Source organism: Acipenser ruthenus, chromosome 5 (genome assembly GCF_902713425.1).
Source record: "Acipenser ruthenus chromosome 5, fAciRut3.2 maternal haplotype, whole genome shotgun sequence".
NCBI classification, from domain to species: domain Eukaryota; kingdom Metazoa; phylum Chordata; class Actinopteri; order Acipenseriformes; family Acipenseridae; genus Acipenser; species Acipenser ruthenus.
The window spans coordinates 27,031,053-27,058,225 of record NC_081193.1 but is presented as its reverse complement, the minus strand read 5'-3'; positions in this window follow the sequence as shown (position 1 = coordinate 27,058,225).

Here is a 27,173-nt window from a genome sequence, read left to right as displayed (position 1 = left end):
CACAGCCACGTAAAGTACTGCCTACTAAAGTTTACAGGTATTTCCTGACTTAAGAAATCCTAACTTATGAATCATTTACTGTCTACTGCTCTACTATAAAAAAAAGAAACGTGTTGTTTGGTTTGTGTGTTGGTGGTGGTTGGAAGGGATGAGGTTAATTCCTATCCCTGCCAAAAACATGTGAGAAGGTGGCTGGAGCCTTTTATTGAATTATTGTTTAAGGGGTTTGTGATCAGTATGAGGTGCATGTGTACATAACCTGGTGTTTTTCTGTGTTTGGGGTGGGGTGTTTGAAGGAGAGAGAGAGAGAGAGAGAGAGAGAGAGAGAGAGAGAGAGAGAGAGAGAGAGAGAGAGAGAGAGAGAGAACAGTAAACAACTGCTACGAGTGCAGGAAGCACAGTTCTTGTTTTGGTATCAGTCTTTGGTGTTCGAGATTTATTTTTGTTCAAACTTTTATTTTGCTCTGACAGCATTGTTTTTTGTTTTAAATTATTTTGTTTAAATAAAAACGGCACACTAGCGCTTTCAACCCCACAAGTACCTGCCTGTGTTTCTCTATCAACTTCCTGGTCTGGAAACGTCACCACTGAGCCGTCCTGTTATTATATTGTTTGGGAAAGCGCTTACAGTATGCAATAAACAAAACAAATTTACCAGTATATTTCTAAGAGGATTCAATTAGAGGCAGTATGATTTTAAGGTATTTTTCTTTGCCCTTGTCATTTAAAATCACTGCAGTCTCAATTATATTAACAACATAAATGTTTTGCATACCATTTTGAAATCAGTATAATAAACATGGCTCTTTATAACCACATGACAGGCAAACCGATGTAGGCAATTTGGTAATGAAAAGTAAGTAAGAAATGAAATAATTTTCAAAATTATGTAAACATGAACTCAAATTGCACTTAAACCTTCATCACTACCAAACCAATCATAACCAAAATTAGTTACGCGGAAAATATAGAATTGATTTGTATATTTACAGGTTGTAATGCTAACAACTCATTTATTCCCAAAGATTATGAATCCAGAGTTGATTCCAGCAGAATGAAGAGCTTTATCCAAGCTGTAATCCCTACCTAACTGTTTGTCATCAATAGGAATGCAGGCTTGTCACATATTGCTGTGAAACAATAACATTATTATCTTTTTTATATATACATTTTGACCACTTTTTTAAACTTTTAAATTGCATTCCCTGCTTCAAGATGACTTCCCATGTACCCGCATGGACCTCTCAGAACTACATTTCCCATCATCCTCCTGCTCACATATGTAACTGAGATGGATCTACAAGAGAGCAGGAGGATGATGGGAAATGTAGTTTTGAGAGGTCCATGTGGGTACATGGGAAGCCATCTTGAGGCAGGGAATGCAATTTAAAAGTTTTAAAAAAATGTCAACATGTAAAAAAAAAAAAAAATTGAACAATACACACATCTTACATAAACAGTTGTAGCAACACATGGGAACATGTAACACACTAAAATAAAAATGGTCCTTACTGCATGTACCCTTTAAGCTTGGGTTACTTCACTGCTTAACTAGACCGTAGTACAAATAATTTTGTACCCAGGTACTGTAGAAAAGCCGTACATATGGACAGCCACATATACTCTTGATAATCTTGGATTTGAATCCTAAAAATTAATTGTAGGTGTGCATACTCTATATCTCCCACATAACTTGTCAGACCATGTTTAGCAATAACTTACTGCAACAAATTCCATACAAAGTTTTTTAGCCAATTACCTGTCAGTAGCATAACAAGGTTCTTGACATTCAAATATATTTGATTGTGTGCTTTTAAAAATATGATGCCAACAAGTACCATAATGCCTAAAATAAATAATTTGCAAACACATATCAACCAATGCAAATAATGATTTGTCATATACCAGACTAGAAAATGATGTGTTATATTTTATTGAATTAAGTAAATGCTTTTAAGGGGTACATTATAAAGTATATTCCAGGACATAGGACACATGCTTTGGTGCATGATTCTCCCACTGCTCGCTTTAAAACAACTTTCAAGACCCACTTGTTCTCTCTTAATTTCCATGCTCTTTAAGCCTGATATCTGTTATTAGCTGTTGTGTCTTTGCTACTTTTGATTTTTCACTATCTTATTCTCATGATTCTATATGCCATACGCATACTGTAATGTCTCTGCTATCTCTGATCTTTCACTGCATCTTCTTATGATTCTATATGACGTAAGCAGCCACAATGTTTTAGAATTTTCACATCCTAGCCTTGTATTTAATGTACTATGCTTTGTTTTTCACTGTATTCAATGTATTATGTATTGTTTTTTTACTGTAGCTTGTAAAGCGCTTTGTGATGGTGGTCCACTATGAAAGGCGCTATATAAAATAAAGATTGATTGATAGATTGATTTTTCATGTAAAATAATAACTGAAATGGTTTCACTGTACATACATATTTACATTTTTAAACCATAGGAATATTTTCTTCAGCCCATAGATTTGCTTCATGCTACAAACTAAGCACAGCAGATCTTCCTGAGATATTCCATTTACAGGATAATGTAGCACTCATCACAGTAGAGCAATTTCAAGTTAATTGTCTTGGAGTCCCTAATGTGATGCTATAGTCAACAGAAAATCATCATGGTACTAATCGCTGAAGTATAATATTATGAATCTGATTATGCCAGAAGAGAATAGCTTTCCCCTCTGTGTGTAACCAACTAGAAAAACTATATTAACACACTGTGTTTATAACACATTATCTGTGCATTTGTTTTAAATAGATCATACAGTATTAACACTATCCAGTGTTGAATCTCATTGACCAGTGTAGACTAGTGTCAGTTCTGTTGTAGTGGAAATGACTGCTGCGTTGGATATTAATGCTTTTCTCTACCATAAGCTATGTATATTATCTATATAACATGGAGGAATTCATTAGTGAGACAGAATTTACTAAAAATCACATACCAGAAAATAGCACTGCACTCTTGGGACAAATGGTAACAACCACAAAGGGGGAAATTTCTGCCAGGGTCTCACATTATGCTATATTAGGCCATGACCAGAATCTGCTAATACAGCATACATTTACATTTGATATGTAGATATTTTTTGTTAACACTTTGGGAACTTGCTGTATTATGCAGTAAAATAAAGTACCTACATTATGTACAACTATACAAAACCCATTTTAATGCCTACCAAGCACAACCCCATGTATCTCTGGATAACTTTGATAAAACCTGATTTGAGCAAGGCAAATCATGTACATTTACAACGGTAATAATAGAAAATAATACATTGTTGTTATCATTGAATAAAACACCCCAAACTGTGCTACCAGTAGAAAAACTTGGAAGTTTATATATGTGACATACCAGTAATGTATAAACCTTTCATATTTAAATTTTCCCTAAAAACCTTTTCAGAGATTTGGTGAACACCTTATCAAAAGAACAAAGACGTTCCCTTCTGCCTAAGCACGTATTGTGCTAGGCACAGGGGTTTTCATTGTGTGAGGAAATAACACAATTACATTTTACATGGCTGCAGGAACTGCAGATTCACTTTACACTCCTTCTTGTTATTGCAGTTAAATTTTTACCTCACTAGGGCTACCTTGGCACAATTACATTGATTTAAGTTGCTTTACAGAAGCTAGAAAGATTTCCCAGCACCAGATTGTTAAAAAGGAGTTTCTCAGTAATCATATGGTATTATAGAAACATGTTAAGTATTAAGCTACTGAATTGTAGCAAACTCCTTCCATCAACCACTTGCATTCACATTGTGCTCAATGTACTTAAACACTGTGGATATTTCTTTGATTTAGGAATGCAGTGTACAGTGTATATTGTGTCTTAAACTTTGAGACCGGTAGTCACAGTAGGATTTGCATCATATCAATTTTGTCAGGATTGTAGATATATACATCCTGTGCTTCTAGCAATTATCAAAGCTTCTTGATATTACTGCACATATTACTGCACATCCTTATTTAGTGATTTTCAGTTAATCAAGAACTACAATTAGACTGCAACTCTATTTTGCAGATGATATGACACTACATCAGTTTTTTTTTTTTTTTAATGGATGTCATAATCATGTGATCTGTTGCCACTTCAAAACTAAATCTCATTAGTCACTCAGGAGCAGTTTTAAAAGGACACAGACTTCTCTATCGACCATTGTAATTGTATGTATTTGTATGTATTTTCATATGACAAACTAAAACATTAGGCTTCCTGTGAACATAAAATATGAGAAAATATACATATTTAATAAGGAGAGGTCATATTCTGGAACTTGTAAATTATTAATTCTAGCCCATGACACTGATGTACAGTAGTTTCAAAAAGGAAAATTAGGAAGACATGTGTTAGTTGTGCCTACAATAAAAGTATTCAGAAGAAGAGGACAAAAATGCTGTGATTAACACATTCTTACCCAGTATAGAATTATATGCTGAAAATATAATTAGAATTATGTTTTTCTGTAGCTACCCAAACAAATTAAAATAGATTAGATAGATAGATTAGAAAAATTCTGCTTTCTGATTGGTTAGCTGCGTTCTATCAGCCAAACATTAATCCCACACAACCTCTCAACGCAGACACTTTGATTTTAAATGAATATGCCATTATTCTATAATGTTTAATATCTGTAAATTATCATTAATTAAAAAAAAAAGCATTTAACAGAAAGTGCGCCAACCTTCAATAAAAAATGCAGTCTCAAATTTTGCTTTTCAGCTTTTCAGTAGCCTTCAGGTTAGATTTTATTGGTTAGGTAGTCACGAATAACTGAAACCTTTGCAGCCATGATCACCCTGAATAATTAGAATGAAACAAATTCCAATATTTAACAGTAGAAGCAAAATTTGATGACCTCTCCTGAGCTACAAGGGAATAAAAGCTTTGGGCATGCGCAGTGCACAAGGGAGGGAAAATTGAAAGGGAGGGAAAAATGACGTTACATCGGTACCAGCAGAGAACTTTGCTTTAAAAGAAAAACGGCGCAGTGGAATAACAGAAACAAAACTAAATGAACTTGAACTTGAACGAAACAAAAAAAAAAACATAATAAAATCTTCAAAAAGGGCTGTGAACATCATACAAAACTGGCTTCCAGAAAAAGGTAAACCTTTTACCTTTCATTTACTTTCTCAGGAAGAACTGAACAATCTTCTTAGGGAATGTTATGCTTCCTTAAGAAATAAAGATGAAGAACTGTACACCATTTCCAGCTGTATCAGTCTGCGAGCGGGTATAAATCGCTTTTTTAATGATCCGCCGTACAGCAGAAAAGTTAATTTAGCGAACTATGCTGCATTTAACACAGCTAACAATGTATTCGTAGCAGTAATTAAAAAACTGAGACAAAGTGGAAATGTCAAAGCAACACACTATCCCCCCCAATAACACCTGAAGACCTGGAGAAGCTAAAAAAAAAATCGTGTCATCAGACTTATTTATGTAATTTACAAAGTTACATATGGTCATTAATGAATTAGTATAATAGGTTAATGTAAATGATATACAGAAATGTACTTAGCATTTTAATAAATACATGCTATATTTATAATTAAACGTATGCTAATATATAAAAACAAACATGTTTAAACAAATTTTGTATACATTACACTGGAACAATTTTTTTGTGTGTTGTGATATTTACTGTTATTGAACATATATTTTTTTTAATTTGTTGTGATAATTAAAAAATTAAATACATTTTAAATTTGATTTACTATAGCATTAAGGCATTGCAGGGGGTGGGTTAACATGAGATAAGGCCCTCCGATTCGTGTTGGGCCTTAACCCACTCCCTGTCGTACCAAGACATGTCACCCCTTAACCTAGACCACTAGATTTTGTTTTTTGGGGGGGTGCTGGTGACGGACCGAGATAAACCACTGATCTAGACTTTGGGGTTATGCACACCGGGAGCAAAGCAAACGACATGAATACAGCATGAATACATAAAAAAACACAACTCTAGCTAGTCATGAAAAGAAAATATTGTCTGCTTTTGCTCCTTTTGTGGAGACGAAATAAAATAAATAAAACAAAGAAATAGTCTGGGTACACCACACACAAAAAATTACATTTAACTGTGAATGTTTATATGTGATTTGGTTTAACATGTAAACTATTCAAAATGAATACATCTACACATTTCTTTGTGAATACTGAAAATTGGTTTAATATACTTTTTTAAATTGATTTTCAGTTTTAACAAAATCTTCAGTTAGTTTGTTAAAGTCATTATTATTATTATTGGTCAACATTATTAAAACAAAGAAGCTTCATTTTACAGAAATACGAAACCAGTGTGTGGCGCTCCCCGTCACTTTGACTAAAATTAAGGTGAAATAAAGAGAGATAGACATACCATCAATTTCCAGTTGTTCTGTTATTTCTTTGAGGTTTCTTTGACGACAGTAGAGAAGCTGGAAGCTTTAATCAGTTCATACATCAGGAAATGGTTGGGAGTTCCACGCTGCCTCAGCAGAGTGGGACTTTATGGTAAAGGAATACTGCAGCTACCAGTCTCTGCTCTAACCGAGGAGTTTAAGTGCGCCAAGGTCAGACTGGAAATGACATTAGTAGAGTCACGCGATAAATGCGTAAGGGAGGCAGCACCTGTGTTGAAAACTGGAAGAAAGTGGGCGGCAAAGAAAGCTGTGGAAGATGCAAAGGCTGCCCTTCGAATTGGTGATATCATGGGGCAAGTTCAGCATGGAAGAGGGGGTCTTGGTTTCAGTTCAACTCCTCCTACATGGCACAAGGCGGCCCCAGCTCAAAGAAGGAAGCTGGTAGTCAACGAGGTGCAAAAGCAGGAGGAGAGGATGAGGTGTATAAAGGCCATTTCCCAGGCCAAACAGGGAGAATGGATGAGATGGGAGAGTGTGGAACAACGCAAGATTGGCTGGCAAGACCTATGGTCAATGGAACAGAGCAGGATCAGTTTTCTCATCAGGTCAACATATGATGTTCTCCCATCACCACAGAACCTAAACCTCTGGGTAGGAGAGGATCCCTCATGTCCTTTGTGTTCATCACCTGCAACATTAAGGCACATTTTGACAGGATGTAAGGTGGCTCTTAGCCAAGGACGGTTTACTTGGCGCCATGACCAGGTGCTGCGATGTTTGGCCTTAGCATTGGAAGACAAGCGTAACATGACCAATAAGTTGCCACCTGTTCCATCAAAACATTACACACAAAAGACAACATTCCTCCGCCCAGGAGAGCAACCACCAAGAAAAGGTGTTAAAACCAATCCTCGCCCAGGACAACTGGAAGCTGCTAGAGACTGGAATATGCTGGCAGATGTTGGTCAACGGCTTATTTTTCCACCTGAGATTGCCACCACTAACCTTCGACCAGATATTGTCTTGTGGTCTGGATCAGCACGCCTTGTTCACCTGGTAGAGTTAACAGTGCCATGGGAGGACGCTGTAGATGAGGCGTATGAGAGGAAGAAACTGCGGTATGCTCAACTAGCCACTGAAGCGGAACAGCGAGGATGGAGAGTTCGGGTTTACCCAGTGGAAGTGGGTTGTCGAGGATTTGTGGCACACTCTACAACCCGGTTTCTCAGAGACGTCGGATTCAGTGGCCAAGAGTTGCGTCGCACAGTGAAGAACTTATCTGAAGCAGCAGAGAGGAGCAGCAACTGGCTGTGGTTGAGACGGAAAGATTCTGGCTGGGGACAGGTAAGTAAGCTGGGCTGAGTTGAGTGGGGGACGGAGGGGGGTGATGCTGGGACGCCAGAATCACCGTCGAGCCCTCTTGAGGTGTCGTGGGCTAGTCGACGAAACACTGAGGATGGAAGGTGCCCACTTGAAAACCCCAGAGATGTACCCTACTTAGCTCAATCCAGACGGTTGTCATGCTGATGCGCTGGGGAGGCCGCACTTTGGTTGATCCCCGGAGCCAGCATCGCAGCCGTTGTGTGTGCTGATGCGCCAGGGAGGCAAAATAAGCTGATCCCTGGAGCCAGCATTACACTTCAGCCATTAACACCAGACAGAAGGATATCTACATCATCATATGGAAGGAAACGTAAATGGATGGAGACGCATATGGATCACATTAGTTTACTGTAAAGCTACGTCTTAGTTGGTGCTTATCTTGGCGAGAGCCGAGTTCAAATCAGCATGAAGTTTTAACATCTACTCTCGTGTAATGGAAATCATGAAGATCTGGATACGTCCAGTGACTGCTGTGAATAGTGCAGCTGGCAACAAGGGAAAGACCTTGTGACAGCCTGGAGAGACAGCTGACAGGAGGAAAGAGACCCCATTGGGGCTGGTAAGGGTTAGCTACCCTTGTCGGCAGTATCCAGCTCTGTGTTTACAGGATGCTGGAGACACCCGCCCAAGGCTTCTAAGAAATTAAAGAGAAAAATACCCCTAGAGTCTGCGAGAGCGGGGGCGGAAGATGACTCAACGTTGGACAACACGGTTAACGACTTAGGAACGGAAACGGATATGAGTATGGAGAGTACTTCACAAAAGACTAGTTCAAGATCTGCAGTTAACAAAGACATAGAACTCCAGGTTTGTGTCTGCGGCTGGAGCAAGGCGACAACGGTCAGGGGTTTGAAGATTTATCAAGGGAGAATGAAATGCTTGAGGGAGAAGGGACAAGGGCCTCGCATTGATCAGTACTTCTTACGAAGTCAGTCAAGTCAGTCGAATGAAATCCAGCGACAGGAAGCAAACCACAGTTCGCAGGATATCAGCACCCCTGTCATAGATGTGAGGAGGACTTGCATGGACACAGTTAGTGATGAACCTAATGATCCTTGTGAACCCGGTCAGACAAACCAGCATAAGAGAGAAAAGAACCTCAACGGGCACAAGCCTGGAGTTAAATGGCCAAGAGCTTGTGAGAAAACTGCATGGGACACAGTAAACACAGATCTCTGCGTTGCATTGGAAAGATTAAGTGGAACAGTTGAAAAGAAGCTGGATAAATTTGGGGACATCATCTACGCATATGGAAGTGAGAGGTTTGGAGTTGAAAAAAGGAAGGAAAAAGTACAAACTATTCCTGGAAAGTCTAGACGGCAGCAGGAGATTGAACGCTTAGTTAGAGAAAGGAGACAGCTGAGGAACCAATGGAGAAGAGCAGAACAAAGTCAGAAGGAGGGACTCAATCTCTTACAAAGGGTCATAAAAGATAAGCTTGCAACATTGCGCAGAGCTGAGCGCCTACGGAAACGTTACAAAAAGAAGGAGCGTGCGAGAGCTAACTTTTATAAAGACCCATTCAAATTTGTAAAGAAGTTATTCACCAGTGAGAAGAATGGCACACTAAAAGCATCTAAGGTTGAGCTGGAGAGATATTTGGAGGAAACACATACAGATTCAAAAAGGCAGGAGCCTATGTCAATTCCGTCAGACATCCCACCTATCAATCCACCAGAATACCAAATGGAGGACTGTGCACCTAAGTGGAAAGAAATAGAGCAAGCTGTGAAAAAAGCAAGGGCTTCATCATCTCCAGGGCCTAATGGAGTTCCGTACAGAGTGTACAAGAGTGCTTCAGGAGTTCTACGAATTCTGTGGAAATTGATGAAAGTGGCATGGGAAAAACAGGTTGTACCAAGAGCATGGCGCCGAGCAGGTGGAGTCTTTATACCTAAAGAAAAAGATTCTACAAGCATCAGTCAGTTTCGTCCCATTTCCCTATTAAACGTAGAAGGCAAGATTTTCTTCAGCATTATTGCTCAGAGATTGTCAGCTTACCTATTAAAGAACTGCTTCATTGACACTTCAATACAAAAAGCGGGCATTCCAGGTTTCCCAGGTTGCTTAGAACACATCAATGTGATCTGGCAACAAATTCAATCAGCTAAAAAGGAGAGGAAGGAGCTCCATGTGACATTCCTGGATTTGGCTAATGCATATGGTTCAGTGCCACATGAACTACTTTGGGCAGCATTTGATTTTTTCAGTGTACCGATGACAATAACAAATTTAGTGAAAGCCTATTTTGGAGATTTGCAATTCAGTTTTTCAACTTCAGAATTCAGCACTACATGGCAATGCCTAGAGGTTGGAATAATGGCAGGATGCACCATTTCTCCACTGGCTTTTACCATGGCAATGGAAGTAATCATTAGGGCATCAAAATGGGTAGTAGGAGGAGAGCGCTTGGCTTCTGGAATGCGACTACCACCAATTCGAGCATACATGGATGACATGACAACCATGACTACAACAGTAGCCTGCACTAATCGATTATTGGGCAAATTAACCAATAACATTGAATGGGCACGAATGCAATTCAAGCCCACTAAATCAAGGAGCATCTCTATAATTAAAGGCAAAGTAGTAGATAAAACATTCTTCATTAATGGTGAGGCAATACCAACAGTGTCTGAGAAGCCAGTGAAGAGTCTTGGGAGATGGTACGACGGGGATCTAAAGGACACAGTTCGTGTGGGAGAAGTTAGACAACAAGCAGTGGAAGGGTTGAAGAGCATAGACAGCTGCGCTCTACCAGGTAAACTAAAACTCTGGTGCTTTCAGTTTGGTCTACTGCCGAGGTTGCTGTGGCCACTGACTGTGTACGAGGTTTCTTTGACGACAGTAGAGAAGCTGGAAGCTTTAATCAGTTCATACATCAGGAAATGGTTGGGAGTTCCACGCTGCCTCAGCAGAGTGGGACTTTATGGTAAAGGAATACTGCAGCTACCAGTCTCTGCTCTAACCGAGGAGTTTAAGTGCGCCAAGGTCAGACTGGAAATGACATTAGTAGAGTCACGCGATAAATGCGTAAGGGAGGCAGCACCTGTGTTGAAAACTGGAAGAAAGTGGGCGGCAAAGAAAGCTGTGGAAGATGCAAAGGCTGCCCTTCGAATTGGTGATATCATGGGGCAAGTTCAGCATGGAAGAGGGGGTCTTGGTTTCAGTTCAACTCCTCCTACATGGCACAAGGCGGCCCCAGCTCAAAGAAGGAAGCTGGTAGTCAACGAGGTGCAAAAGCAGGAGGAGAGGATGAGGTGTATAAAGGCCATTTCCCAGGCCAAACAGGGAGAATGGATGAGATGGGAGAGTGTGGAACAACGCAAGATTGGCTGGCAAGACCTATGGTCAATGGAACAGAGCAGGATCAGTTTTCTCATCAGGTCAACATATGATGTTCTCCCATCACCACAGAACCTAAACCTCTGGGTAGGAGAGGATCCCTCATGTCCTTTGTGTTCATCACCTGCAACATTAAGGCACATTTTGACAGGATGTAAGGTGGCTCTTAGCCAAGGACGGTTTACTTGGCGCCATGACCAGGTGCTGCGATGTTTGGCCTTAGCATTGGAAGACAAGCGTAACATGACCAATAAGTTGCCACCTGTTCCATCAAAACATTACACACAAAAGACAACATTCCTCCGCCCAGGAGAGCAACCACCAAGAAAAGGTGTTAAAACCAATCCTCGCCCAGGACAACTGGAAGCTGCTAGAGACTGGAATATGCTGGCAGATGTTGGTCAATGGCTTATTTTTCCACCTGAGATTGCCACCACTAACCTTCGACCAGATATTGTCTTGTGGTCTGGATCAGCACGCCTTGTTCACCTGGTAGAGTTAACAGTGCCATGGGAGGACGCTGTAGATGAGGCGTATGAGAGGAAGAAACTGCGGTATGCTCAACTAGCCACTGAAGCGGAACAGCGAGGATGGAGAGTTCGGGTTTACCCAGTGGAAGTGGGTTGTCGAGGATTTGTGGCACACTCTACAACCCGGTTTCTCAGAGACGTCGGATTCAGTGGCCAAGAGTTGCGTCGCACAGTGAAGAACTTATCTGAAGCAGCAGAGAGGAGCAGCAACTGGCTGTGGTTGAGACGGAAAGATTCTGGCTGGGGACAGGTAAGTAAGCTGGGCTGAGTTGAGTGGGGGACGGAGGGGGGTGATGCTGGGACGCCAGAATCACCGTCGAGCCCTCTTGAGGTGTCGTGGGCTAGTCGACGAAACACTGAGGATGGAAGGTGCCCACTTGAAAACCCCAGAGATGTACCCTACTTAGCTCAATCCAGACGGTTGTCATGCTGATGCGCTGGGGAGGCCGCACTTTGGTTGATCCCCGGAGCCAGCATCGCAGCCGTTGTGTGTGCTGATGCGCCAGGGAGGCAAAATAAGCTGATCCCTGGAGCCAGCATTACACTTCAGCCATTAACACCAGACAGAAGGATATCTACATCATCATATGGAAGGAAACGTAAATGGATGGAGACGCATATGGATCACATTAGTTTACTGTAAAGCTACGTCTTAGTTGGTGCTTATCTTGGCGAGAGCCGAGTTCAAATCAGCATGAAGTTTTAACATCTACTCTCGTGTAATGGAAATAATAATCTTACCATGTGGCGTCTTTCGTTTTATTGTCTTTATAACCAGTGACACGTCATAAAGAACATTATATTTTTCGACTTTAATAATCAAATTATCATTGATGTCCATTTCTTTTATTTCTGGTGTAATTCATACATGCAACAGTCCCAATATGGCCGGGACAGTCCCGATTTCCTAGCAAATGTCCCGCGTCCCGATGCATAGGAAGAAAGTCCTGATAATTACACATAAAAATAAATAAATAGATAATAATTTATTCTGCACAGTAGAGTTAGTGAAAACCACACGCTGTGCGGCTGACACATCTGCTGACCACTAACTCACCGGTATACAAAGGTAAGAACGCTTCATTGTGTCTATGTTTACTGTCATGCTGGTCGTGTTGTGTTGAGTTGAGGGGATACGTCTTAGTTTTTTGTGTATGATCCCTTCCATGTGTATGATGCGTATAACGCCCCCCCCCCCCCCCGTCCCACCCGGGACCCGTAAGAAACGTGAGACTCCATTGCACGGGCGTGAGGCTCAAAATTGTGAAAAACCGTGAGTTTCAAGGGTAAACCTTGAGACTTGACATCCATGCATACCTTAATGCTTCATTAACACAATTTGAGACTGTATTGACTTAGAAACTATGTAGTGGCAATATTAAACTTGAACAGGAAAAGAAGTGGTAAAAAATGGAACTCATGGAGTCTGAATTTGCACTGTCAATATAGTGTATTGGTTGCCAAACATAAAATGATAGAGACAATTTCATTTTGTTTAATATTCATAGTAGCATGAAGTATTTCTTCTCTTGATGTAATTCACCTTTAAAGGTCGAAGGGCACTGCAGAATTTTGTGCAGCAGTTCTTTTCAGCAGTTTCCAGGTGCCTGTCTCTCCTTTGGAACATCTGCAATTCTTTTTCCAGCTGCTGCAGGGACCGCCTGTCCCTTGTGGATAAGGGACAGCCATCAGTGCACTATTACAAAATGATTAAGAATCAAAAACATCTCTGAAAAAAGAAATTACCAATTGTAAAACAAATAATAATAATAATAATAATAATAATAATAATAATAATAATAATAATAATAATAATAATAATAATAAACTTGCTAAATGTTATAGTATTTGATCATTCCTCATCAGGTAACAAAAATACTAACCATTACAATTAACTAAAACGTAGATGTCAGTATATGATATGATATAATAGTACAAAATGCTTGATAGAAGATATTATAACAAAATACAAATAAAATACTAAACAAAAATTACAGCAAACCTTGGATTTGATTTTGTCTGTTGCTCTACTTCTTCAATGTCTTCTGTGTTCTCCAAATGCTTATAGAATAGGTGCCCTTTATCAGGTTTAGTGGTAGGACGGACATAACATAAGCCTAGGAGGATGTAACAGAGTACTGTAATGGACAATATGTAACACAGTACTGTAATGGACAATATGTGTTGCATCCAATTCATAATGCATAAAATGTCCTTTTATGCACAAAAAACATTAATATTTTACCATATTTGTAAAAATATTAATTTTCTTCATTGCAGACATTTATTTTCTAATCTGTATGGATTCCAACAAATATAATCCTGGTCTGAAACAAAAAACATATATAATGCACTGCATTTTAGTTTTGTTATTGCAATTGGTTGCCCAATAGTGCCCCCTTGTGACAGTTGTATATATTTTTATCTGCTTTCCAGAAAATGGAATGATTTTATCAGACGCATACAGTGGTGGCCACAAATATTACGTCAACTGGTTACCACATATATAGTACGATACTGAAATATTATGGCATTTAACATAATGTTTACTGCACCTCACTATCGTTATACATTGGTATGAAGCCCTGTAAGTGTTATGAGTTGACGGATTATGTAAAAGGTTTAAATAGATTGGGGTGACGATGTGGAAAGTGCTGCAATTGCTTTAGACAAGGAAGCCATTATACACTTCAGTTTGCTTCGTTTACCATAAGATGGAATAGACAGCATTCTGGAGGCATGCTTTGTCTCAAAGAAAATGTGAAAACACCAGACAGCATGCTAGTTGAAGATTAGAACAAGTGTATCGTCTCAGAAGGATTACCAAGCTCTTAAAAACATATTATTTATGTCATATGCTAAAGGGTATAGGGAGGCTAGGGTGTGCTTTGAGGGAATTCAATAGACTTGTATGCCTTTGATTTTTAGAGGCTTGTATTTGAATTAGATTCATTCCACAAATCAAATCAGTTTGGTAGGCCCATGGAGCTCATGGAGTTTGGAGCTCAGTCCACATGATGAAACCACCACAACGTTTAGCACAACCGAAAGACTGCTTAGATTTCATTGTACAACAGGTTCTGCACAAGCTTTGTTTAGCCTTGACTTAGGACACCACTGGTAACAGATGTCAACAACGTCCCAAAATGCTGACTGACATATGATGGTCTTCACAAATTAGTTTACAGTCCATGTACAATCCAATAGATGCATGGTTTTGGAAGACATCTGGACATGGGTGTCAATCATGGTGGGTAGAACATTTTGGTGTCTTCAGAGCAATACGGAAGCAGAACAATGCCCAGCTGCATTTGGGTGCTTGAGGTTTGATAGTATATTTCCATGGTAAATAGCAAAACCTTGCACATAATGTGATACAGTATATCCTCTCATTTATTCCATGCATCAAGACACTGACAGAGGTCAGCCCTATTAATAGGAAATTAATATATTAGCTATCTATAAAAGTAAGTTCAAATACAATACTCTAGAACTATTGTAGAAATGCTTTGAAATCTGTTTAGGAAAAAGAGCTAAGATTACTTTAATCAGGAATGCTGTAAGCATGGAATATGGAAGTCATTACATTACCCTACTTGCTGCATTTTACATTTTTCAAATCCCAGGTTGTACAGTTAAATTAAGTTATACTGATTGGTACATTGGTAATAATGCAAATTTTCAACTATAAAAAGTGAAAAAAAAGAATAGCCAATGGCTACAGCTAATGGAGCATGGCAGTTTCTAAGCAGACAGAACATTCATAGATAATGACATGCATCCAGCTCATGCCAGAGAATTAATAAATAAATAAACTGATTCTGTATGAAATACCGAATTTGGTCAAGAATACACTGAAACTCCCACTGTTAGCAGTCTTAAAGCGGTCATATTATTTCAAACTCAGTAATGTCAGTGGAACCAGTGAGGCATGCTCTGATTACACCTCAGACATCAAAGGTCTTTATTAAACGGCAAGATATAAGCATAATTTGTATTTTATATATATATATACACACACACACACACACACACACACACACACACACACACTGTGAGAGCACATTCAATTCACAGTAATACAGACTCCTTATATCAGAGTCCTGCTGATGCCTTTACAATTTTAAAAACAATCTTAAAATACTCAGTGAACCGATACCAGCTTAGATTTTATATTCCAAAAGTGTCTCTCATTTTGTTAATTGTTATGCAGCAGAAATGCATAACTAAATACTCCTAATGCATCAGTGGGGTACCAGAAGATTTGATGAAAGGCATAAACAGCAAGGGCAGTAACAATTAATATCAAGAATAACATGCAATCATTTCCATTTCTCAGATGTCATGAAAGCCCTGGGTTTGTTTTCTAACTAAGTCCCCATATGTTGAAGCTTTTTTAAATTCGCCGAGCAAATAGAGAGGAAAAAAAATGAATTATTCATAAGAGCTTCGCTGCTCCTGTCACCAGTATGTTCTTCCTTACACCTTGAGCAATTTATTTTACAGTTTTATACACATCAAAAGATGGGCTTCTAAAAATAAAACACATGCTGAAAAAACAGGTATTAAGATCTACCAAGTTTTATTCTTTTTTACCAATGTCAACAGGTCTCATTTTTGTCAGTTTTCATTCTGTTATTTACCAGGAATGGAAAATATTATTTAACAGAGTATTAATGTATAGAACAAAAATCCTATTAGGAATAAGCAATACAATGCTGTGGCTTTACAAAACAACAACAAACAACTTGCCACTTATTATCTACAATTCTTATTTCCTTGTGAAAATGTTTGTCAAATAAACCTGCATATAGTTTGAAATTTAAATTTCAGCAGCAGCAGGTGGCACCTGACATCTAAGACATTTCATTTAATTTCTAATTATAGTTCAAACATTGACAACGGCAGGCAAACATGGAGAAGAATACACATTTAAAAAGAGAAATCCAATAAACGTGTTCAGCTTTAGGAACTAATATAGTGCTCAGGTATACAAGAACTTAAAAAAGCTTCTCTCAGTAATAGGGTTACAATTCATAACAATGATCTGAAGCTTGCAAATTGAACACAACATTTTTTAAACTGTATATGTTAAGTACTCTGTCATTTATTTGAATATTAAAAAGAGAAAAAAAAGAAAGTGTAACATTATTAAAGTAATGCTGACATGCATATTTATTCAGTACAGATGACCATAAACCAATGAATGTGATAGGGCATGTGTGACTTCTACCCTAGGATTAATGGTGAACCACTTAAATAATTTCAAACTATTTTACCACAAAGAAGAAAAATATTACATCATTATTTTTTTTCAGATGTTTGCTTTTTTCTTTATTGGAGCTGAACTCTACTAGAAATGTTACCTCTGGATTATAAGAAGGACTTTTTCAATGGTGTTTATATTTCCACAAACAAGCATTTGCAGGTTTATAAGGTCAGACATAGATGAAATGTTGTCAGAATGTCTGGTTTTCATGTTTCCAGAATTTTATCTCCAATGTAGCATAAACTTCTGGTAGAATTCAGATCCTAAACAGCTGTTCAGATGCAGGACATATAATAAAATGATATGTAGTTTGCGGTCACACGTTTTAGAATGCACATTTTATTGGAGAGCTGTTAAAACCAATATTAAAGTCAATTTAAAAAAATAAAAAATAAAAAATAAAAACTGCATGACATTTGTATTATTCCACTGACCCTAAAGGTCTTAGAAGAACATTGGGGAAGTAATGAGAATCACTATGATTTATAGTGAGGATTCACGTAACTGCTACAACAATATGCATTTTTCTTAATAAGCAAAGCTAAGAAGCAAGATTGTGAATGTTGTGTACAAGCACATACATCAAACACATTTAACACAGATACAACAGACATGTTATATTGATTTTGAAATATTGTATGTACTTGGAAATATTCCATATCATAAGGAGAATTTATGAAAATGAGATACGAAAATGAATGTGTCTATACTAGCCTACATGTCACATTAAAATTTATGACACACATGTCCCCCGGTGGTTTTCTGGAAGTGTTGCTGCTAGGATAGCTAAATTAATGACACAATACTTTAATAAATAGTAAAAAAAAGAAGCCCTCTCTGTTTTTTTTTTCTGTTTAAAATATGTTTGTAGTTTTTACATACTGTACCTTTATCCAGCATTGGCCATCTTGTAACTGGCATGAGATTACAGTAGGCTAGTGTGTTATAGCATTTATTTTCATGTTTGATGTCCTGTCACCCAGTATTGGGTTTTTATGTCATACTTTACAAAAAAAATGTTAAGAACTTGTTGAAATAAATAAATTAAAACAATAAATGTTAATAAGAAATTAAGAAACAAGTTTGGCAAGGTGATTACTGATTAACAATACAGCTTAGGAAAGACAAACATGTTTTCTTGTGAAAGTGTTATTAGCATTACAAGAACTTTAACCAGCTAGGGGGAGAACAATCAGACATTAAAATATAACTGCATTAACAACACAAAAAACTCCCAAAACAACCTCATGTTTATCTAACATGTTCACAGGCATGTCAGCAATACAGCGTATGATACGTTCCTTGCCCAGGTATGTACATACAACCCTCTAGGGGTGACGACCTGACTTTGTAAACTTAGTGCTGCTCTGCAAATGCATACCTGTTCATGAAGCCATTCCAAGCTGATTAATAGTATTACACCCTAAGCATATATCCTATTCATGTTGGGTGTAACATGCATGGACATTACAAATAATAGTGATTTTGAAAAAATAGTTTTAAAATAAATCAGCAACAATAACTTTCATTACATTCCATATTGTACAGACAGTTTCTGCACCGTACCCAATAATATAGCCTAAGCTCCCATGGTGGGATGTCTACTATAATGGAAATGATGAATTCTTATTTTATTATTTTTTTTAAATCACAGAGAATGCATTCACAGTAACAAGTAATCCATATTAAAGGGGGAGTCAGTTTCTCTTGGTTTGAGAACTCTTTTCTGCCTCCCAGTTTCATGGATTGGCAACCATTACTAAATTGCGCCAGCATCCAGTCTGTGCTCTGTTATAAATCACAACATTGGGGAAATGGCAGGACACAACGCAGACACTCTTGAGTTTGCACATTTCCTTCAATTGTTTTAGCATTCGTCAAAATTGGGCCCTACAAGTTTGTTTTTTGTAATTTGTAATGTTTATTTAATGCTAACATATGGCAAGTAACATTCTGGTGTAAAGATCTTGATATAGTGTATGGCAGCAGTTGATTCTGCATGAAAAAGTTGAAAACAATGTACTGGATTATTTTTCAAACCACTGGAATCCGAGCCCTTTTTACACCTGTGATTAAAGGAGCCCTAATTTTGGTGATTACCAAATAGTTTGTGCTGGTACTGTACTCGTGTGAGAACCGAATTGAAAAGAAGTCATGTGAACATCCAGTTATAGTATACATGTTTTATTTGCATTGCCTCTGCTATTAAACACAAGGTTGTCTCAGCATGTTTGTTCTTGTTTACTGTAGCCACTGTACTGACTTTGCACAAAATAAATAATGGTTTCAGTGTACGCCAGCAAATTTCCTCAGTTGTTGTTCCGAACGCTTCATATGTGTATGTGTATGTATATATGTATATATGTATCTCTCTCTCTCTCTCTCTCTCTCTCTCTCTCTCTCTCTCTCTCTCTCTCTATATATATATATATATATATATATATATATATATATATATATATAGCAGCTGGCTCTTTGAGCTATATATATATATATATATATATATATATATATATATATATATATATATATATATATAATTTTTCTCAAAAAAGTCAACTTACATGTTTACATACCTTTGTCAAGTGTCAAGGGAAAGTGTGTTTGAAAACAAACAGTGGAGGTACTTACAGGCTTTGGATGTCATGACAACGACACTCTATTTAAATCTATTGATGTGATTGTGATGTCATTCACCATATACTGTAGTTGATGATGTAATGATCTACTATTGCTTTCTATTTAAACCTTCAGGCAGCATGGTACTGAGTTTATTTATCAATTTATTTTCTTTTAGTCTTCTATATTGTACATTGTCTAATTATTTTTTTTTTCTAAAACTATGAATTTTAGGTCATTCATGTTATGCTTGTTCTTTGTAATGTGCTGAACCACTGGTTCATTTAGTTTTGTATTTCTTATGTTTGATAGGTGATTCTGTATGTGTTTGTATAATGTTGTACCTGGCTCTCCTACATATTTACTTTTATTACATTTTTGGCAAAATATACCATAAAAATATAAATATAAATATAATACACATATAAAGAACAGTGATATCCATGCATATGAGGAAATTACACCAGTCATGACAGTTTTTATTTTAGTGATAATTAAGTGAAAATTGGATTTTGCTTTGCGATTTGGATATCTGGGTTTATACCCCATGCATAGTGTATGTGTGCATTGTCATCCTGGACCATCCCATCTGCATCTGGGTACATAAACATGGCAGCACCACATCATCAATAATGTTCAGATTTTGTACCATTCATAGGAATTAGAGGGTTCGTGCATAACAGCATATAGCACCCAAAACCATAACTGAACCCCTGTTTCAACAATGCATGCAGGGGTATATAAAAGTGCATTATGCGATTTGTCTGTTTTCCTCCTGTACATGTCAGAAATAAGAAGTTTCGTCCTAGCTGTTCTTCTAACAATGTCATAACAATTGGTTGGAAATGAATTCAACAATGTTCTGTCACTTATATCAATATAACATGACTTGCACGTGGTCCAGTCAGGTCTGTGGCTTTGTCTTGAAAGTTTTAGTTTAATGCAAGACTGACATCAATTTACATTTTAATGTTTTGCCTTGAGGCAGCCCAAAGTTGTTCTAGGTTTTCTTGGTTCATGCAACATGGCATTTGCATTATGGATACTGGCCAGTGTTTTCCAAAAATCACTGTGAGAGATAATTATAACAAATATCAATATTTGTTTGTTGACAAGGGTGGGGATACTAATATATTTGCAATGATACACCATAACAGCCTTACCAACCAATCAGATTGCTCCATTGATACAGTATGTCACAATTCACTACTGATTTGAATTGTTTCGAAATAGAACTAGTTAAAGATATTGAAGTATCCACAAAAGTTATGATGCTTAAAAGCAGATTTGTTTTTACATGCAGTGAACTCAGAGGTAAATATTATTGTTAAAAAAAGCCTTTTTTAATTTTTTTTTTTTTATAAACAGGACCCAATGTGACCAAAAAACATCAGTGTTGCTGCGAGCTCCTTATTATTTGTTCATTACAACACTTAGATGTTACAGCCTGCATTTACTGCCATCTTAATTTCTTAAGACAGGAGGGCAACACTATCTAATAATTGCATTCTTGATTGTGAAATGTGATCTTTTAAAATGTGTGCAGGTTTGTAGAGCACATACTGTTTTTTAAAAAGTAAGAACTGATAACGTGTGGATGTCAATTGTTAAAAAATAACAACAAGTTTGTCAGTAACATACACCTCCACCACAGCTGTAAATGGAAAACTAGAGCAATCAGTACAATGGAAAAGTTGATGATCATGAGAATATTATGGAAAAAGAAATGGCAATAGTTGGATAAGTGGTATCTAACTTAGTATCATGGCAAAGTATAAGCTATTGTGATTAATTTATTTATAATAAAAATATAAGTGTGAATTATAAATTTAAAATGTCTTTCCATACTGTTTGCAGACTCCCCAAATCTTCACTACTGTAAACAACTGTGTCTCTAATTTAAACCTTTATTCCATCTAACTATTAGTTACAAAATCACACAAATTAGTTACCAATGAAATGAAACAGGCAGTGTTATTGTAATTATTATTATTTATTTCTTAGCTGACGCCCTTATCGAGGGCGACTTACAATTGTTACAAGATATCACATTATTTTTACATACAATTACCCATTTATACAGTTGGGTTTTTACTGGAGCAATCTAGGTAAAGTACCTTGCTCAAGGGTACAGCAGCAGTGTCCCCACCGGGTATTGAACCCACGACCCTTCGGTCAAGAGTCCAGAGCCCTAACCACTACTCCACACTGCTGCCCTAATGCTTTAATGTACTTCAGATATTATTACACACTACTACAGTCCTTTTTTGTGTCTCACCACTGGCACATCGGAAGACACTAAAAAGGTTTAAAACATTTATTAGAATACTTCAGATTCTTTCATTCTAACATACAGGTCACTTTGTACTGATAAAGTCCTTCCTCAGTACATGGAAATCAACGTTAATGAAGTGGTAGCAACCACTGGCCCCTTTTCCCACTTACAGTGTAAAGTGATCACTGCCAGCACTCCAGTCAAGGTCAGGGAGCTAATGGAGAATGACAGGGCAGCCAAGCCATCTGCAGAGCAACATAGAGAGAAATACATCTGCGACTTTTATCTTTGAGCTGCAATATGGACAGCACTGAGAACTCTGCCCTCCAAATAATTGCTAAGGTGTTTTTTGTTGTTATTCATATAATAAACTTAAACTTGTCAAGTTTAAATACTATTTTTTTATTTTTTGAGACGATTACTTTAAGGACTCAAACGTTTATTGTTAATGGCTTGGATTATTACCATTTTTTTATGTTCACAAAAATGAATATGATCTAGAAGCTAGTACAACGAAAAATCAGTAAGGTACATTCAGTTTGAGTACATATCATACTGGAGTTTGCAGTCTTTTTTGGGAAGCACTATATAAAAAAATGACCTAAATAGTTAAATGGTTTTGTCCACTCAGTGTTGTTAAAAGTGTTAAATGTAATATGCAACACAGTATCCCCAGAAGTGTACAACATTGTGAAATGGAGATAATGAGTCACAAAGTCAATTGGTGAAGAGAGTTTAGCCTCGGTGAGCAGATTCCAATAATCTGAAATAAAATGTGACCTGTCTTAACAACTGGCTTTGAAAGATGATTACTGCACATTCAGGATTTGTATTTCTGAGAGGGTGTGGCTTCAGTTAAAGGCATCTAGAAGCATGTCCATCTGGAAAGAACAAGTAAATAAAAATATCCACTTCCTCATCAGGGACGGGTCCATTCCCACAGTGACTGACAAGGCAGTGAAAAGCCTGTGGAAGTGGCATAAGCCTAGCCTAAGAAGATTGTGGCAGATGGACTTGCAAGGAACAACTGTGAGATGCCAGAGCAGTTGAGGATCTGGTGATTCCATTTTGGACTCCTGCCCAGATTGCTATGGCCACTGGGTATGACAGACTGGAATAAAATGCACAGCAGTATCATCAGAGACTTAAACACACCACTAGGTGTTCAGCCAGGTTTGAATGACATTCACCTCCATGGAAGGGCAGATCAAAACTTTTAACAACACTGGAGTTCAGTTGCCAGAAGATGCTGTGTTATTTGAACCAATAGGTATAAAAATAACCTATAGGACATAAGGACAAAGCAAGGTTGTAGGGCTGTGCAGAAAACTTGAATATTTTGCCTCTCTTTAACAGGGTCAAAGCATGTCACCAGCTGCAAAGTATGGCAATAGGGGAAGCAGTCATTTGGATAATAATAGGAAAGAAGGCTTTGAAGGGTGGGTAAAATTTCACTCTCCAGGGTGAATTGACCAAGGATGTGCAAGACAGAGATTGTAAACTGAGATTTCTTTAACCTATGGTGTGTTTACACTGGCCATTTTTAGGACGGCTTTGGGCCGTCTCATGTCTTTTTTCTGCAGTGTAAACGCACACAGCCTACTCTCAGCTGTCCTAAAAACGGCCAACTAAAGACGTCGCCCCTGGTGGTCCTGTTGGTTTGCTATCATGACTAAAATGACATGTTATATAACAAAGCAAGGCCAGTAAGTATCATTTAAACCGATGTCAGACCGTTCACCGAAATGCAGCCAGATCAGCTTCAAGTGTATTCTGCCATTCTGAAATTTCAAACTGGCCTTAGAATACTTCCATATGTTTTTATATGAACACCAGCCTTCCCCCACTGAGTTTTGCTAAGATGTTAATTCTGACCACAGTACAAGTCAAAGGGCTACTGTACCATCGCTCAGCACCTGCTGTGCTCCATCCAGCGATGCGAAATGGAGCACTACTAAGGCTGTGACCATCCTTTCACCTTACAAATAATAAATGATCTGACAAAACTGCATGGTTAAATTAACTTCTATTCAGGGCTTATCCTTCCCATAATATACATGATTTATTGTACATCTGAAGCTTTGGGCAGCAATGATTTTCATAATGCATGCAAGAAGTATGGTTGCAAAATTCAGACTGAACTCCGAGAAGATGCAAGTTCAAGGACAGAACAAAATCCTAATTATTTTGTACTAGAACGCTGGCAACAAAAAAAATTATAATTGACAGTTCTTCATAAATTACTTTAATTAAGGCTGGAATGACACATAGCAATGGACAGCCCTTTATTCAACTAAAATGGTTATTATTACAGCACCTACATTTGCTATAGTGATAGGGACACACTGAACAAAAATCAAGGGTACCTTTGAAAATAGGCTGTGTGGTTACATGGAGACTTAGGTTTGTAGTTCCAACCCGATTTTTTTTTACAAATCATACAACACAAAATAAACAAACAGACAAAAAGCCTATCTTCACTTGAAGAAACTAACTACACATTTTAAATCTGCTTCCCTATCTGCCACAGGACAGCTGAGCGGTTGCTGTGTATCTTAACACACCAGTTCTTGTTACTAACAGTATAGTACTCATCTCTCTCTCTCTCTCTCTCTCTCTCTCTCTCTCTCTCTCTCTCTCTCTCTCTCTCCTCAAAAATGACCTATTTTAGCTTAGTACTTAACTGAATAACAGTCCATTTCAAATTATCCAATTACTTCATTAAAACTAAGGTGTTTTGCTACCACTCTGATTTCTGACACTGATGACATCTAGTGGTCAGTCCACTGCTACTGCAGCTTTACCATTTCCAGATGGGAACAATGTTCTTGACGATCTGTTCTGTCTCCCCCGACCACTTAACCATATTCGGATCTCTAGCTCTTGTCAGCTCCGTTATGGGTGCTGCAACTGAGGCAAAATCTGGTTATAAACAGGTGGCACGTAGCTGCTTTTTGTTTACTGGTCAGGTCCACCACCTACTACATAGTCCAGGTATCATGCCTCAGTCCAACCTACATGGAATTTTTCCAGGTTGGCCGTAAGACCTGCTTTCCGAAGACTGTCTGAAACAGCCTTGACTTTACCCAGGTGTGATTCCCAGTCTTCACTATATACCACAATGTCATCCAAATAAGCTGACATGCACCACTGACAAAGAAGAAATGCAGGAGGGGGAGAAAGAAACATCCAGCACAGACCTCGGACACGCAGCCAGAGACAGTAAATGTGGTTAACCTTTCTAGTAAGTCACTGTCAGAGCTTCAATTGAGTGTATTAACACTAGAACTACCGGGCCTACATACATACCTAGACCTAGGCAACGGTCTTTTTTACGTTATATTAAAATACGTCTAAAACTACGGCAGCGTCGCATGCTACAAAACTGTTCTTTGTTAAATGTAGTTAAAACAACGTGTTTATTTTAACATAACAAACATAGTGCTTACCTTTAATTCCGATTTCCTCACTTGTATTTTCCCATAATTTCTTTGTAAATGTTTTGATGTTATTGGTTTGTTTTCCTTCAGGATATTGTCTGTGACACAGTTTTTGCAGCCTGCTTATTATACGTGAGGGAAACCTGTTACAACACGAGCACTGACACGAGACTTGGGGGTGGTGTTGGAAGGGGACTTATGATTGCAAATGCTGGGCAATAAAACAGAGTGGTTTTAGCAGCTCAGAGTCGACTTTTGACATGCAGCGGGAGCTTATGACACTCTGTGGAGCAATAGAGAATAGTGCCTGAGATTTGTTTGTTTGACTGTTTTATACAAGTGTTTTCTGTTTACCCATTTATTTTGTGCCTGAGTTCAACTCCATTAGCTATTCAACGTTAATTTCCATCTCCAGTCTTCCAGCTGGTTTGGTACACTATTATTCACTAACTTCTTTTTTTTCAATATAATCACGCCTAAGACTTGCTGTGCAGTCCTGTGTTGTATTGATCTATTCATTTTAACTAGAAAATAAGTATTTTTAAATAGAAAATAAGTATTTTTTATAGCTGTTGATAGATAAATCATGTCTGAAAATGTCTCCTCTAGCTATTCAAAACAAGCACAAAGCTCTCAAGTTCAGCAGCACTAAGCCAAACCCGCTGTTTTTACTATGACATTCAAAATAGCTGCGGTAGTTCTAGGTATAACGTATTATATCTCCATATGTTTCTGCTTTTGTTCCGTCTACCTCATGTCATGATTTTGATACAATTGTGGATTTGCAAAAAATAATTTTCGGAAATTAAGGTTAGCAATTCTAGCAATTCTGGTATGGTTTTGACACCTCCTTTGTCAGCCTCTAATAGTGAAAACTCCGGTGTAATGGTTGAAGAAATATTATTTTCTTCCCAAGGTTTGGGGATAGATCTACTTTTCTCCCTCCAAAAAATAGAAATGCTTCAATAGAAACGTATTGTAGATTAGCAGAAAGAGTATAACTTCCACTCTGAGCAAAAAAAGACAATACAAAACATTTAATAATTTGTTAAAAGGGGAGAAGGAAGCGATCATGGAATAAAAAAAAATGATATTTCCATAGTTATCAAATCTGCTGACAAAGGGGGTGCCATAGTGATACAGAATGTAACATATTATGAATTTGAAGTGATTAGACAACTAAATGATGACATATTTTATACAAAACTTTCGACTGATCCTACAGTGCAGTTTACTAGGGCAATACATGACAAATTGAAACTATTTTTGGATATTGGTGAATTAACCAAAAAAGAGTATGAATTTATGAAATTTCCTACAAAACCAGTGTTCTATACCCTTCCTAAAATTCATAAAAATGTGGGCAAACCTCCAGGCAGGCCTATTGTGGCTGGAACAGGATCCCCTACCGAAAAAATATCTACATGTGTTGATTATTTTTTTAAACCTTCTGTTCAGTCTCTCCCGTCGTATACATGCGATACCGTTAGATATGATCAATATGTTGAAGACTATAGATGACATTGAAGCTGATTGCTTATTAGCGACACTCGATGTGGTGAGCTTATACACCAATATACCAAAGCAAGGGGGCATAGAAGCGATTGGCCATTTTTTTAAGTAAAAACCTCAAAACCAATTTATCTACTACTGAATGTATTCAAGAATTGACGGAATTCGTTTTGGATTATAATTATTTTTTTTTATCTAAGAATGATTATTATTTGCAAATTAAGGGAACAGCTATGGGCAGCACCATGGCACCTAATTATGCTAATTTATACATGGGACTATTTGAAGACCTCTACATTTGTGATCCTGTGCCTAACCCTTTTTCACATTATATAAGTATCTAGCGTTGTTACATCGATGACATATGTTTGAATTGGACGGGTACTCGGGAACAATTAGTAAATTGTCATGCATATTT